Source organism: Struthio camelus, chromosome 1, assembly GCF_040807025.1.
Source record: "Struthio camelus isolate bStrCam1 chromosome 1, bStrCam1.hap1, whole genome shotgun sequence".
Lineage (NCBI taxonomy): Eukaryota > Metazoa > Chordata > Aves > Struthioniformes > Struthionidae > Struthio > Struthio camelus.
Window position 1 is genome coordinate 123,214,382 of NC_090942.1, and position 15,345 is coordinate 123,229,726.

Consider the following 15,345-nt stretch of genomic DNA (forward strand, 5'->3'; position numbering starts at 1 on the left):
CCATCTACTCGCCCATCTTCTTCAGCGTCGTATTTCCTTTCCCTTTTTTAAGCTGTGATCATAGCTTTATGAGCCACAGAAGCTTCCCCCTCCCTCCTTCAAATACCCCATCATTTAAATTCTCCCTCCCACATATGGTCTCTGTGAACAGCTGGTAAAATAAGTTTGGATGGGGCTGTGTACAGTAAAATTACCTACTTGTTGTAAAGCCAAGATCTACAGAGGATCCCTATGAAAAATTACCTACAAGCTGAAATGCAAGGCCAGGGCTCAGCCTGTGTCTGTGCTGCAGACACAGTTTGTGCGCAGCTTACTCAGTGTAGTTGGAGGAAGGAAAGCATCAGGGACAGAAAAATGAGGAGTCGCAGAGCACTGGAAATGAAAGTAGCTGAACCATCAGCCTGTCAAGTAAAACAGACAGCACAGAGCTGAATAAAAGCAGGACAGTAATAACTGTCAGTAATAACTTCATCAGGGTGCAACTGAAGCCTTTTCTAGTTTCTTATTCCTGGCCTGTTTTGCTCATGGATGAGGATCTTGGCTGCCTGCCGGATGTGGAGCATTTGCCCACTGCGTTACGGGGAATCACTCGGACCAGATGTCTCGGACACGCTTCCTTGCATGGCACTGGGGCTCGGGTGAGCATGTGCCTCAGGGCATGGCCACAGGCAGCCACCCAGAGCAGAGGGGATAAAGCAGATTCACAGACACAAGGTTTATTGACCCAGGGCGGGCCTCGTTGGGCTTCCTTCGTCGGTCTGCAGATGGGATTGCTCCACATGGAGAAGTTGCTTTGGTCTTTCTGGATTCATTAATTTTGCGAGAAGTGGCAGAGACTAGTGAGTGACAGGAGGACCCCTCGCACAGCAGCAGGCGGGAAGGGGTTTGTGTCCCCGCTGTGCCCACCAGCAGTGAGAGAGGGGCCACCACAAGAAACCCAGAGAAAAATTCTCACTCTGGCTGCTAGTCGGCCTGCCATGCTCAGAGGCTGGCTTCATCTTTCGCATAGGCAAGGGGTGGCAGGTTGCCTTGGGCAGCATTTGAAAAGCCCAGGTGGGACAGCTGAGGAGAGCTGGGAAATCTGAAATTCCCTGCTGAGACTGCTTGGAGCAGAAGCAGTACACTCCCCAAAGACAGAGGAACTAGAAAGAAACAAACAAAGAGACAAGCGAAACCAAACCAAACTAAATATATACAAAAAATAGTCCTACACAGATCTGATACACTATTTATCCTGTTCTTCACTGGGCCCGATAAGGGATGTGTATGCTGCAAATCTTTGCTATCTGTAAAACACTGCAATACATCCCTCCCTCATACCATTTCAAATTAAACACTTGGTTACTGCCATCCCTAATCTCTTTTCTCTGCTCTTAAAAGCTCTCCTATCCCTTGGCAAGAAATAGTCTGTTTGGGTGAGTTGGCCTTCCCCACACTGTATTTTAAAAACAGGGTGACTGGCTGATGTGGGAGATTTCTGTTCCTGAAAACTTGTTTTCAGGGTAGGTTCCCATGTGCTTTCTGCAGATCTCAGCTGGCTTGCTTTGGTTTCTGACAGCTCTTGGCAACTGCCCACCTTAAGCAACTAGAGGTCGGGAGAGTCAGCTGACCCGGCAATGCATGTGGTACATACAACTATGGTGTTATCCTTCCTGCCCTGCAGGTGTGCAGTCAGCATGCCTCCCCCAGCACTGCCCTCTCCTGTCCAGTCAGACTTGGTGGCCTGCTTACATGGTGTCTGCCAAGAGAAAACCGAGTGCAAACTGGGTCACAGATTTGAGCTCTGAGTCCAACCATGAGCGAGGAGCCCAAGATCACTTTAGCTGAGCTTTGCAATCTGCAGGCAAACACTGACCCAGATCGCGTAGCAGCACCCACACAGTGGCCTTTCTCCCTGACACTTAACCAAGGGCCAAGCCGTAATTTAGTTGAAGCTTGTGTTTTTCTACCAGCTCAAGCAAGCTGAAGGCATTGAACCCATGAGCTCACATGGCTTGGTGTCATCTGAGCTGACAGTAACAAATCAACGAATTCACGGTTCCCTGTGTTTCAGCGATGACAAACAAAGTTAAAGCAACAGCATAACAGCACTGTCCTTGGCGGGACAAGCTCAAGATAGAGGGCCTGAGTATGGTCAAAGGTCAAGGGGAGCACATATGGGCAGCTGAAGCAGCTTTCCCATCCTCTTTGGGTTGCAGGGGAGTAAGTGCTTTTCCCTCAAATAGCAACTGCAAGTCGGGTTTTGCTCCCTACCTTCTCACTGCAGTGATGGTTAAGTTTTGGACCATTCCATCCTAGGATTGAGGCAGATATGAAGTCATGGGGAAAAATTAGCAGCTGAAATACAGCAGAGGAAATGAAGCAGGAGGATGCAACGAGAGGAGGACTAACAGATGGGCAGAGAGTAGGCTGGATGCAAACATGCATGGGAAGGAACCAGACCATTTAGAGTTCTTCCCTCCACTTCCTGGCTAACAAATGTGTTGCTGGGATCAGGTAGGATAATTCTGCTCATACATCTGTTTCTGTTAGATGTTCCTGTTCATTCTTTCAAGTTCAACACACCTGCTTTAAGCAAGCACAAAACATATTCTCACATTTTCCTCCACTCAGCTTTTAAAATACACTCCGTTCCATTTTTCCCAGGGATATCTTCCATTGGACATGCTCTGTTGTAAAGGCAAGAACTACATGGATGCAGTTCAATTGTAGTGCAATGCAGTTCCTTGACCACTCTATTTTTCCCTGTCATTACTGGCAAGTTATTTAATCTGTTATCAAGGAAAATGCTATAAACATGCAATCATCTACTATTTATCTTGTGTCTTAAAAGTGTGTGGTCACATCTAATATAGCCCAATTTCAATCATTTTATCTACCCAATTGCACATAGATACCAGCATAAATAAATACCAGAAACACAAGCCTACAGTGATGGATTCAATCCATTTCTGATGCTTCGCTTTCATCTTTAGTGTTCAAAGAAAGAGAAGAAAAAAAAATATGCTGCCCTTTAAGAGTGATCTTTTGGAAAAAGATTTGCATTTTTGGCATCTCCCTTCCTTTGCTCCAGCTGACCTCCAGCCCTGGACTCCACTTCCACTAAACTCACACAATTCCATGGCAAGGGGCAGACCAGCCTGCCAGGCTCCCATTTAAGAAGGGTTTTTCCTGAGCTCTGTGGATCTGGCAGGTGTTTTAGTGCAGATTTACAGAGCCTTCAGAGTGAATTCAGTGGCTGAATGACACTTACATGCTTGGAGGGATAAGTTTGCACCCAATAGAGTTTGCAAAGAAATTACTCATCTGACTGCTTACTAAACCAGAAGCTGACAGGTTTGAGCATCTTCAATTTGAACATGTGTGGCAATGCCACCTGAAAACAGTGAACATGCACAGCAAAGTCTGTAATCCAGGAATTTGCTGCCCATGCTACATGTAGCATACAGACAACGTCCTCTGATCCTGCCACCATGTTCTCCACTGCTGAAGACCAGGACACTTGGCTGACGGTAAAGCCAGGTTTTTAGTGCCAAAGGAGGTCAGAGCAGGCAGGAATTGACCCTCTGTTTTCAGTTTGTTTTTTCCCCCTCCATGACACCTTCTTGCTAGTGTAAACAGCTCAAGAGAGGCATCCTCCCAAATTGCACACACTGCTGTCACATGGGAGCAGTTCCCAAACACTCCAGCACTTGAAATTGTCACCTCGCTTAAGAAGTTTAATAGGACAGGCTGATTTCCAAGTAGGAAGCTTTGCCCGTAAGTGGGTTAGCAAAAGGGCGGGAGGAGACAGGCCCATAAAAAAAAATTCACTTACCCAGCAGTTATAACTGGGTAAGGTTACTCGCAGTACTCAACAGGTGAAGCTCAACATAACAGAGGTTTATTTAATATGGGGAAGTGGACCAGGTCACTGCCTGCAGCGTGGCTCTGTTGCCTGGATATTGTGCTGTCTGGCATCCTACAGGATAGCAAGTCCAAGACCAGAGAGGTCTTGATACTAATTTGGAGGGAGGACTGGGTATTAGAGACTGTGTTAGTACCGTGCTACTGATCAAGTTAAATCACATCCCTGCCCAGCTTAAAATATACACAGATGTGACAGTGGCTGCTAACAGGCTCTGCACTTGACAAGACGAGGCAGACTGTGACCTTAACTTAGTCTTCGTAAGAGCCATTTTCAGCACAGAAGCCCTCGGAAGCAAATCCTATGCTGTCGGTTGGTTTTGCACCATCAACAGACATGGCTCCCCTCACCTGCAAAGCTATCTTTGCCTCTCCCTGCAGAAGTCCACCACAGCACAAGGGGAGCCCTTCGAGGGACATGTCATACCCCTCCTCACCCCAGCTACATGCAGGGCGATGCAAGGCGTCCCAGTCAAAGAGGAAAAACATAGTCAGATGCAGCAGGGCTTTCCAGGGCCACCGTGGTCCTTTGCTCTTGCCCATCTCCCAGCCAGGCTGCCAGTGCAGCCCCCTTCCAAGCAGAGCATGGGAGCAACAGACCAGAGCCGGCTCAGGGAATCAGAGGGCAAGTTTGGTGCTTGGGCAGCTTTCACAGCCCTAGGGCCTGGCGTGTCCTCTGTGCTCGCCAGCACCTGCAAGCGCAAAGCTGCCTGGGCTCCTGCCCAAACACACACTGACACAAGAGGCACGTGAAGAGTTGAGGCTGGGTCTCAGCCTCATAGAAGAAAGGCTGTTTTCAGGAAGCCTTCCCCAGTCACTGGTGATTTAGTCTTATATGCAAGCTCCACTTTGTATAACTTGCTCCTGGTACAAATAGTTACCTCCAATAGCACACAGAGCAACAACAACCTCCTCCCACCCCCCCACCCCCAAAAAAAAAGAAAAAGAAAAAGAAAACACACACACAAACACACATACACATTTCTTCCTTGTACTAGGAACGGACTCAGCTCTGCACAAGTCCTGTTAGACACCTGAGAGCTGAATCATTACAGTGAACAGCCAGTGCCATGAAGAGCACAGCCCTGTTCGCTTCTTGCAGTCCCTTGGATGCCAAAGTGCTACCTGAGCTGGCCACCACCCCTTCCCTGGCCATGATCCCTGCTCCTCTCGCTCCTTGGCCAGGCCTCCACTGCATCATGTGGATCAAGCCTGAGCTTCTCTAGGCCCCACTGCTGTTTCTATCCCCCAGCTGTCACTGACCCCCAGCTCTGCATGCTGTCTCACACGCTCACCTTGCATGACAGCCACAAGCACATGGGCGTTAGCCCTGCCTGCAGCCAACGGCCACGTTGTTGCTCAGTGGATCCTCACCACAGGTCCCTGCAGCTCTAGTGTCTCCTGCTCCATCTAAGCCCACAGGCAGGGAGCTGCTGTGAAGGCACAGCTCCTCTGCTGTGCCTTCCTATCCCCCTCCCCATGCACACCCCCAGCCCCATTCCTTCTTCCACATTAAAATAATAATAATAATAATAATAATAATAATAATAATAATAATAATAATAATAATAATAATAATAGAGCAGCTCCAGAGGGTGGGGAGAAGGCAAGTGGGGGGTGCCAGGAAGTGTTGTAGCCAAGCACATATCCAGGAGCATTGCTGCTGCCTGTTACTCCTGCAACTCCTCAAAGCCCAGCCAGGGACATCTGTCACTCAGCCGTCCTGGGCAAGCCTGCTTGGGAGAGCCACGCACATCCCCTGACCACCGCAAAAGGCGGGTGGCCATATGATGGGCACCTCGCACACAGGAAAGCCAGGGCTTGACCTGGAGACACTCGCCCTGGGATGAGCTGCAGCCCAGCACAGCTCCACGCTCTCCGTGTGGGCTCGGGCACGTGCCAGTCTCAATGGCACACGTCTTGTTTCATTTGCGCCTTTTAGCTACTGCTGCTTCTCTGCACAAATTTGGCCTTCCTCTCTCTTCTGCCGGGGAGAAAGGGCCCGTTGGGTGCCTGTCCTCAAACCTCACCACGGGCCTGGTGAGCACTGGCCGAAGCAGTGGGGCAGAGCCAGGTGTCTTTTCCACCCGTCCCTGGAGAGGGGTCAGTATGAAGCCTCAGGTAAAGCAGTGCAATCACCTTAAACCTCCCCTTCTACCTCCTTCCCGTACCTCAGCAAGCTCCCCACACACATACACCCCCCAAGACATTTTTTTTTCTTCTATTTTTCCTCACTCAACTGCATCAAGCCTTCTCTGCAGACTGTGAGCGTGGGACAACAGCAATTTTGACATGAAGCGAGTGTGCAGAACTGGCAGCCCTCTGCAGACCACTCCTGAAGGACAAATGAGGAAAAGAAACCTTGGTTCTTGGAAAATGGGAATTCAAACTTTTATTTTCCTACATGGACCAGTTTAGGGACTTGTGCTATGTGTAAGATGAAACAAAACGTGTTTCTCTTTTGACAAACATTGCTTCACATGTCTGCTCAAATCTATTTCAGGCATAATCACTTATTTGGGGCAAATCACAGCTCTGTGTAGGTGTGTCAGGAATGATTCAGCAGCAAAACATGCATGACTGAAAGTGTCCCATCCCTATGGAAAACAGACATGTTATACACTTCTTTCTAGCCAACTTGTAGAAATCTCCCTTTTCATGTTTATATGAGCACATAACAGTCCTGCTCATTGCAGTCATGAGCTGTTCCTTCCAATGGTTCAGTGTTAATCACGCAGCACGTATAAAGCAGAAACCCACACACGAAGCACAAAATTACTGATGTCCAGTAATATGTTATATTACCTCTGTTGAACTGCATCAAGTTTTTGCAGTGATATAGAAGGTGATAACAGCAATTTTGAGGACATATACAAGGCAGTTAAAATTTACTTACACATCTATATATTTATATAAAAGGAGATTTAATAGTAATAGGAACATATGTACAAGGTAATAGATTTTACACTAGGAAACCAATCAATGAGTTTGATTGAGCTGTTAGATTTTTACAGCTTGATTGATAAGCAAAATTGGCTACTTTCACACACACTTCATGCACAGGAGACATCACACACACCCACACATCCACAAGTATTTACTCCCCTCTCAAAGTGCTGACCTCTCAATGTACAAATATTTCAGACTACTCTGATTTATATTTAAAATATCAGATTTAAAAAGAGCAGCCTTGGGAGAACATACTGAAAATAGCCATTATCTCCATGAAAACATCTCATTATCCAACATGGAGTTATGTTTAAAAATGTCCTGTTTATTTAAAGCTCAAGTTCTAAAAATAAATTGCACACTTTTTTATTCTCAAACCCTGAATATTAACTGAGTATTCTATTCAGTTAATTACTCAGCATGTTTATGGCACTAAAATGAACACTGGCTTTTTTTCTTTTCTTTTCTTTTTTTAATAAAATCATGTGTTGTAATGACAGCCAAAAATTTAATAGCCATTTTAATTGTTGAAGGTGACCTCATATGAAGTGATCTTGGAGAAAGGCAGGCTTCTAGCAGGGTAAGGATTCAATACATTGAGCTTACTGTAAGATAAATAAGGAATAGTAATACTGCTTTCAGAGTTTTCCACTTTTGCTTCTATGAAGTTTCCATAAAGAATATCATTAACTGATCTCAAGGAATGCAGCTGAATTGTCACAGAGCACTTGCAAAAGAAACATGCTCCCTCAGTTCAGTCCTCATTAAGCTGATGCTGATATGTAGGGCTGATGTTCTGCATTTTTGGGGGGAGTTGCAAAAGAAAGTTGACTTTTGCCATCACCAAAATTAATTTCTTGGGGTCCAGATGTGAAGAGACTGGAAGCAGCCTCCTTGCCACACTACAGATCTGGCAAAGCCTTCAAAGATGACAAAAAGCCTAAAAGCGGATGGTGATGTTCCCAATGTTTCTGGTCTATCACAATGTGAACTTTACCACTCAGCTTCACCGATCTTCTGGTCAAAGTGATAGGGAAGCTCTTGCCAACTTATCAGTCCTCCAGAAAAGGATGTAGCAGATAACTCAGAAAAAGGGGTGACATTTTATAAAAGAGATGCTCCTCTGCCTTAGACACTCATCTGCTGTCAATATTTACCTCTGCAAATTAAAGACATTGTACCTTCTCTCAAGGGAAACATGGAGCAAAGAATCAAACACATGTAACTCCATGTGGGCTCCAGAGTAACTTCCCCAGAAGCAGAGAGGTTTTTGAAGCCCATCATATAGTTTAAGCCTAAACCTGACGACAACACTTCTGCGCAAATGTGTTCACCAAGAAATTATGTTTTCTTCTGATCCATTTAAAAAACAAGATGCGCAAAACCAAACCATTCTTCTTCTTTCAGAAAAAGAAAGAGATCCATCTTGACCACCAAATTCTAGAGGTGAAACTGTCACTTCAAAACAGCAGAAGACCCTAAAAATATCTATTATTAATAAGATCAGAAGTGACCCTAACAGAGGGCCACCTGGGAAGTGGGCACTGAACAGGCCGCGGAGCTTGGCCTGTGGCCTCAGCGCACACATGTGGTGGAGATCATGCATCAGAGGAGCGCTCTCTAGCCAAGTCTCCCAACTGCTGGAAGATGCAGCGAGTGAGCACAGACTGAACCGTCCCCAGGCAGCCCTTCCCCTCATTTAAAATTCCAGATTAATAAGCAGTTCCATATAGAAGGGAAAATTTTAAACTGTGACTCATAGGGTTGTTATTTTTTGTTTATAAGACACACCTACTAATTTAACATTGGATAGAGGTATACATCATGAACCACAGGCACGTGACAAACACTGGAAACACTAATATTGCGCATAACAAAACTTGATTAATCAATCATACATTTCCTTGGTGTTCTTAGTGACAGACCCTTGGGATGTTACTAAACTGTTACTCAAGTCTTAAAAAAGAAAAAAAGCACTCACATACACAAAAGCTTTTTAGTAGTTCAATAACTACGCAGAACTGGACTATTTTAAAGCCATTATGGACCTGGAAGCAGGTGCTACCTTTGGTCAATGAACGTGAGCACTTTTGACATCAGTGGGAGTTCCTCAGCAGATGGTAGCAGTCAATGGGCCTAAGGCTTTACAACTGCAAAAATAAATTCCAGCTGGCATTTTGTGCTTAGTTTTTCATCCAGCAGGATCACAGAGCACTCTGCAAGCTGATTCAAGACCTTACGTACACCCAGGGGAATCACTGAGCATGCAGCCCCATAAGAAGGGGAATGCTGTATCCTGGATCCATTCTTTGCAAATATAAGTCCTCCTTCCAACACTCTGACAGAGTAAAAGGACCCTCAAGTGGGTGTGAAGGTTTGGGCTGCCAGAGTGTAAATGAGAATCAGGCCTGACAGCCTTTAAATAGCAGTCACCCTGCACAACAGCGCAGAAATTAAAGAAAAGACTATCCGGTCAAAATAATAGGCATTTAGGCAACCAGAATGCTTGGAAGCAACATGATGGACAGTTGGATTGTGGCCAGGACTAATACTAGCAGATCTACCAATTCTAAAACAAAACAAACAAACAAAGAAAATATCCCTCCCCTCCACCCCCAATCACTACTGACAACTCAAGTCTTGAGATTCCAGAAACTAAAATTGTTCTGTTAATTTGGTCTAGTAATTCTGCAGGCATATTCTGGTCATCAATTTGAGCTTTCTTCCACAAGCACATGGTCTAGAAAAATGCTCTGCTATGTTGAAAGGAGCTTAGACGCCTGTCTTGAGTTTGGCAAATAATACCAGCTACTACATGGCACCCAGGAAAACAGTGAGAGTCTCCAGCCCTGGGACTCCTGCACAGCACAGCTGCCAGGTCTCAGGTCCCTTTACAAACCCACTCGCCCACGTTCCCGCTGGGAGCTGGAGGGCAGATTGCCACCTAGTGAACTACTTTTCCTCCTCCTCTTCCTCACAGCACACCAAGCCTTCCTTGCTAGGTCCCCTCCCAGCCCTTCCCCAGTGCTGACTGCAGAAGTACCGCCTCCCAGCGACTGTTATTACCACCGCAGCGGATCCCGAGCTTTCCCGCTCATGACTTCACTTCCAGGCTTGCTTCCCTGTGTGCATTCACTGCTGCTTCCTGGGAGATGCTTGTGGCTCTGCCATGCTCAGCTCGGCACACCCAGAGCGCTACACGGCCATCATTGTAGCAAGTGGGGAGCCTCACCAAGTGAAGCAAACCTAGGGTGAAGGCAAAGGAAGCACACATAGCAGAGCAATTAGCTCCCTTTGAAGTGGCCTGACTGCTGATTCAATTTTTAGATGGGTCTTCAGCAAGAAGAAATAAGATTACCAAAGAGAATAAGTGACAGAGGAGAGTCCTGATAGCTGGTGTGGAGCAACGTGAAGATGTTTAATGAGGGAGTTCAATGACAGAAGCAACCAATACAGGGCAAAGACCACCCAGAGTTAAGGACTCCGGTGCACCACTGCCGAGGGCCCTACTGAGACTGCTCCTCTAGTGCAGCCAGGCCTGGGGACTGCCTCATCCTTGGCATCTGTTTCCCCCCAAGCCCAAAGTAAAAAGGCAGCACATCAGTCCACTCGCCGTGGATAGCAAGCAGTCAGATCGCCTACTCCAAGCATATACAGGGATGTGAGCTGGAGGAGAGAGGAGTAGCTTAACAAGGCCTCCATCTAATGGAATTACCATGTTCTTTATATGGAAAAAAGTCTGGTGGTGAAAACAGTGTTTGAAAACAAAAATTAGAGAGTAGAGACGTGGTAGCATGTAGTTAAGTGCAATGAAGCCTGCACCTCCCAGAGATGAGCATCTTCTCATAAGACATCAGTGAAAAATTCTTTCGAATCTCTTTTTGCTTCCTCCCCTTGACACTCCTCTCCAGAAAAAAAAAAGTTAATTGAACATGTTTATCTGCTAGGTCCAGGGTTAAGGAACTGCTGCTCAAGAGACCTTCCTGTTTCCCCGAGTTTAGGAAGTGAGAGATCATACCCAAGGTGACCTATGAAATATGATGCAAACCTCATGTAGCTGGGAGCCATAAGAAGAGTCACAAGGGGAAATGCCAAGAGGTCACAGTGAAGATGACGGCACCTTGCTGAGGCCCTCAGCAGACAGGGTTGGCTTAGGTATGCAGACAGGCCGAGAGGCTAGTGCTGTATTGGCCTCAGTGGCCTCTGCAGCTCCTACCGGCAGTCCAGTGCCCTCCCTATTTATCTATTATTTCATTTTTTGCGAAACCCAGCTTAAAAGAGTTTCGACGTATCTTATTTGTGGAACTCAGGAAGATTAAGTCATCGTTTATTGTAAAGGAGGAAGTTTGGTCAAATTATATATATTCCTCCTCCTCACAGGCCCAAGAATAATAGAGATGCAGAAAATGCCTCATTGAAAATGACTGAAAATAACACAGATCTTATAACAAGTCATGGCATCATAACAGAGAAAATAATAGTGTACCAAAGGAAGTAAAAGCCCCTCTAAGCACCATTTAACACATTGACTGGGTGTTATTCTTATGAAATGTGCTGGCCAAGAGGAGAAAAGTGGCAGGGTGAGAAGTTGCTTGGAAACCCAAGGACAGCCAAAGCAACAGATCCAGGCTCAGCTAGCCTCACTCCTGTTGTTATAAAATAGCAATGACATGTTGCACACTGCAGAGGTAATTACGGTCATTTAACCCTCATCTGCATGCCACACAATGTATCCCAGACATAAATATAATTATCTCCCTTGTCTAGAGCTGTTCCTCAAGTTAACCTCCTACCAGCCAAGCAACCAACTCCCTGGTTAAAAACATTAATATTTAAAAGCACTAAATCCTGGGCTTTGTTCAGTTCCCCAGAGCAACTCCAAAGCAGGCCCTCTGCACACCCAGCTTCGCTGCAAAGGGGCAACAGAACATCCCACACCCTAAATAACAAAAAAAGCACCAAAATCGGAGAAAAGCGGGGTCAAATTAAAAGCAACAAAGCAGAATTAAGCATAGGAAAATACATGATGGATATCAGGGAAAGCTTCGTGAAAATAAACTATCCTGTGTCTTCAGTTCATTAAGAGAATCTGAGTTTTCCAGTTCATTTGGGATATTTAACTCTAGCCAGAGCCAACGTAAAGTAACAGACTAGCTGGCAGGGGCTGGGACAGTGACTGGGCAAACTAATGGGAACTTTCCACACCAAGTTTCTTGTGCTGATGCAAGCCAGTGCAAGACCACTGAAGCCAATGGCAGCTTCATCTATTTATATCACCTAAAGATCTGGCTGATGAATCACTCTATTACTGTGGTTGGAAAATACTACCTCACAGGGAAAATCCCACTTTCAGTAACACCAAATCTGAATGGCAAGGGAGAAATTTCTCTCTTACAGCTCCATAGCAAACTTACTTAAAATTAGCTGGGGTGATGTCCCTGCAAGAATGAGAAGTCAAACACACACACCAGTTCCTCAGTGGCTGTTTAGCTCAATCTGCATTGTCAAAACATTTCTTTTTAGATCTTTCCTACTTGAATTTCTTTTCGTCTTGGATACCCTATGCCTCTCCTTCCTCCCAGCTCTTATCTCCTTGCACATGTTCTGCCTCACAAGAAAATAACCATAACAAACTGTGATTTATGGTCAACTTGGAAAATGTGATGACGTCCAGGGTTCCATTTGAATTCCTTTATGTTTGCAAAGTTTAGACACTGTCCTAAAAGCTGCCAAAGCATTCAGAGCAGGAAGTCAGCAGAAAAAGAAAGATAAGGGGACTGCTGGGGCTAGGACAAATCCCCTACCAAGTGTTTTGTTTTCTTGCCTTTTCATGCTTTAAAACTGAACAAGAACGAACCTCAGCTTCACTTCTCCTCCCCTCTCCTTACCCCCCCCAATAGCATCAAGCTGAACTGATTATGTTTTCTTAATGCAAATTAGGCCAGAGGAAGGGAGGCATTGGGGGAGCATAGACAGTTTTCATCTGATATAGAATATATTTTTTAAAAGCAATCATTAAAGCCCTGAGCCCCACAGAGCCAGAGCATGTGGCCACATGACTTCACTAATACGAGTCTCATCATTCCCCCACCCTCAGCTTTTTCTTCCTGCTCCAAGTTCTGCTTTCTGATTATATCATCTAGACTGGAAACTCCTTGGGATTAGGAACCACATTTACCCATGCACTTGCAGAGCGCAACAAGGACCTAGTCCTAGCAGTGGTGCTCATCCATGCTCTCCTGGCCTAGCAATCACCTTTGTCACCTGGGACAGTCATCCGATACAGCAGAACCATTTTGCCTGACACCATTTATGTAAACTGGCCCCCCAACCTAGGAAAACCAGTCCAGGAAGCGTTTTCCCCTCTCCTCAAGGGGAAGCGGGATGCAGCTGGGCACTTGCACATCACAACATCCCTACTACTGGCTTGCAAGGCAGAAGGCCTCATGCCAGAAGAAAGGGATTGTGTCTTGGATAGTCTCACGCATAGCTGAGCCAGAGCAGCGTGCTCCTTGACCTCAGCCTCAGCCTGGGGCTGTTGGCAACTGGGACATGCTGAGGCGCTCGGAAGAGCAGGAAGGAAAATGCACAGGATCCCCTCATTCCTGATGTGAGTGGGCCACAGCACCCAGCCCTCACCAGGGAGCCTCCCTGCAGAGAGGAACAACACAGCCCACCAGCCAGGAAAGATCAAGTTTGAGGATGCCGTCAGTCATGCTCCTTTTCCCACTGCCAGCTCTGAATAAAGCCACTGACAAACAGGGTCCAAATCAGCCTCCTTCCTTCTCTCCCCACCAGGACTGGCTTTCCCACTCATTTCTACAGCTTGCTGGCACTGGTCATTTTTGTTACTGCTTTGCACTCAAATAACAAAAGCCTCAGGTTTGTACTTGCAGCTCACTTAATCTGGGCCCTTTACGCAGTCTGGGACAGCCACGTGGCTATCATTTCACCTGCTTTATTCTTTTTTGCGGGGAGGGGGTCCTTTTGTTACGAACACAATAAAAAGGCCCAGCGCAAACCAAATGATACTCTTGACCTGAGGCAATTAAGATATTCAGTCCAGTCGTACGGAAGGATCTACAGGTCCTGTAACGAGGCCTGACGCTATATAACTTAAATGTTTCCACATTTACGCTGCTCTTGCAACCAGCACCAAGCCTACCTGACTCTGCAGGTCTGCGAGCCCCCAAAACGCTGCAGTTTCTCCCCACCTTGAGGCTGCAGGACAACTCTTGCCCCGGCAACCCAACGGCTGAGATCACTGAAGAGACAAGACTATGTCAGGACACTGTATTGCTCAGGCTAAAGGCATGTTTGTAGTACAAAAAGAAAAAATAAAAAGAAATGATTATACAACAGGGAAGCATCTTGTGACTGAGGCTCAAGTACTTATCTCAGGGGGCAGACATACAGAAAACCACATGAAACGTATTAATAGGTTCTATGCATTTCCATAGTACACTTTTCTATCCTTTGCTGATTTGCTCAATATTGACAGAAATATTATAAGACAAATGAATAGAGATATTCAGACTGATGTAACGGGCTTCAAGAATTTTTCTATGATTATTTCCATTTAAAAGTTACTAATTACAGGATACTTCAGAAACAAAGTTTTCTTCAGAAAAAAAGATTGTTTTGCAGAAAGAGGAAAAGCATCACAAACATGCTCAGAATTTGTGAATATGCATTCATACACATATTTCTAGTAATGCTCATACAGCCCTTCTTAGAGTCCTTTTGCAAGTCTAATGAATCACACCCTATAAACAATGAACACTCAAGCAATAGTCATGCTGAATAGTGCATGACTAAGCTACAAGCAGAAGTTTATTCACAAAGTGTATGCAAATAGCAAACACATCTGTAAGGAGCAGCACTTACTTCAAGATAATTTGCAAACAAAAAAAAAAGGAGTTAAGTCTGTCACACTGATTGCTAACAGAAAGTAGATCACTCAGCTTTAGTCATTTGCATCTCTTTCTGGACTGCAAATCCTACTGGCACAGAGTGCAGCAGGCCCTTTCATTTTTTTTGCTACTCCTCATGCTCCAGATGTTCAAGTCAGACTTGTTTTACGCAGGACTGTTTTGTTTTGTTTTGTTTTGTTTTTTGACGACTTCTCAGCCAGATAATGAAACCTACTAAGGTCACTGCTCCACAGTAGGATAGGCATCCATGCTCCGAAGACTCTTAAACATACTCAGCTTATTATTTCCAGCTATCATATACATAAATACCTGAAGTTTTTTCCAGAGGAGGAGTTGCCCTATAAATATTCTGCTTCAGCAGCAATCCGAGGTGTCAAATGCTAGGATCCAGCTGCAGAATTGAAATCACAAAACAAATTACTTGTTTCTCAGAGCCACAGAGGCAACAATACCATTCTACATGCTCATGTTTAGTGGACTTATTGAAAAGGCTTATGCTCATATCTGACAAAAAAAAAAAAAAGATATTTGTAATGGGCAGGAAAGAAATAGAAAT

At 45.4% G+C, this 15,345-nt stretch overlaps 1 long non-coding RNA gene across 1 annotated transcript in view; it reads right to left on the reverse strand.

Annotated features, from left to right (window-relative positions):
* Positions 1-15,143, reverse strand: part of LOC138061644 (uncharacterized) — a 74,364-nt gene extending 59,221 nt beyond the window's left edge. Inside the window, exon 1 of the long non-coding RNA XR_011135579.1 lies at positions 15,099-15,143. This is a non-coding gene — a long non-coding RNA (uncharacterized lncRNA). The remainder of the gene's footprint in view (positions 1-15,098) is intronic.
* Positions 15,144-15,345: the final 202 nt, after the last annotated feature.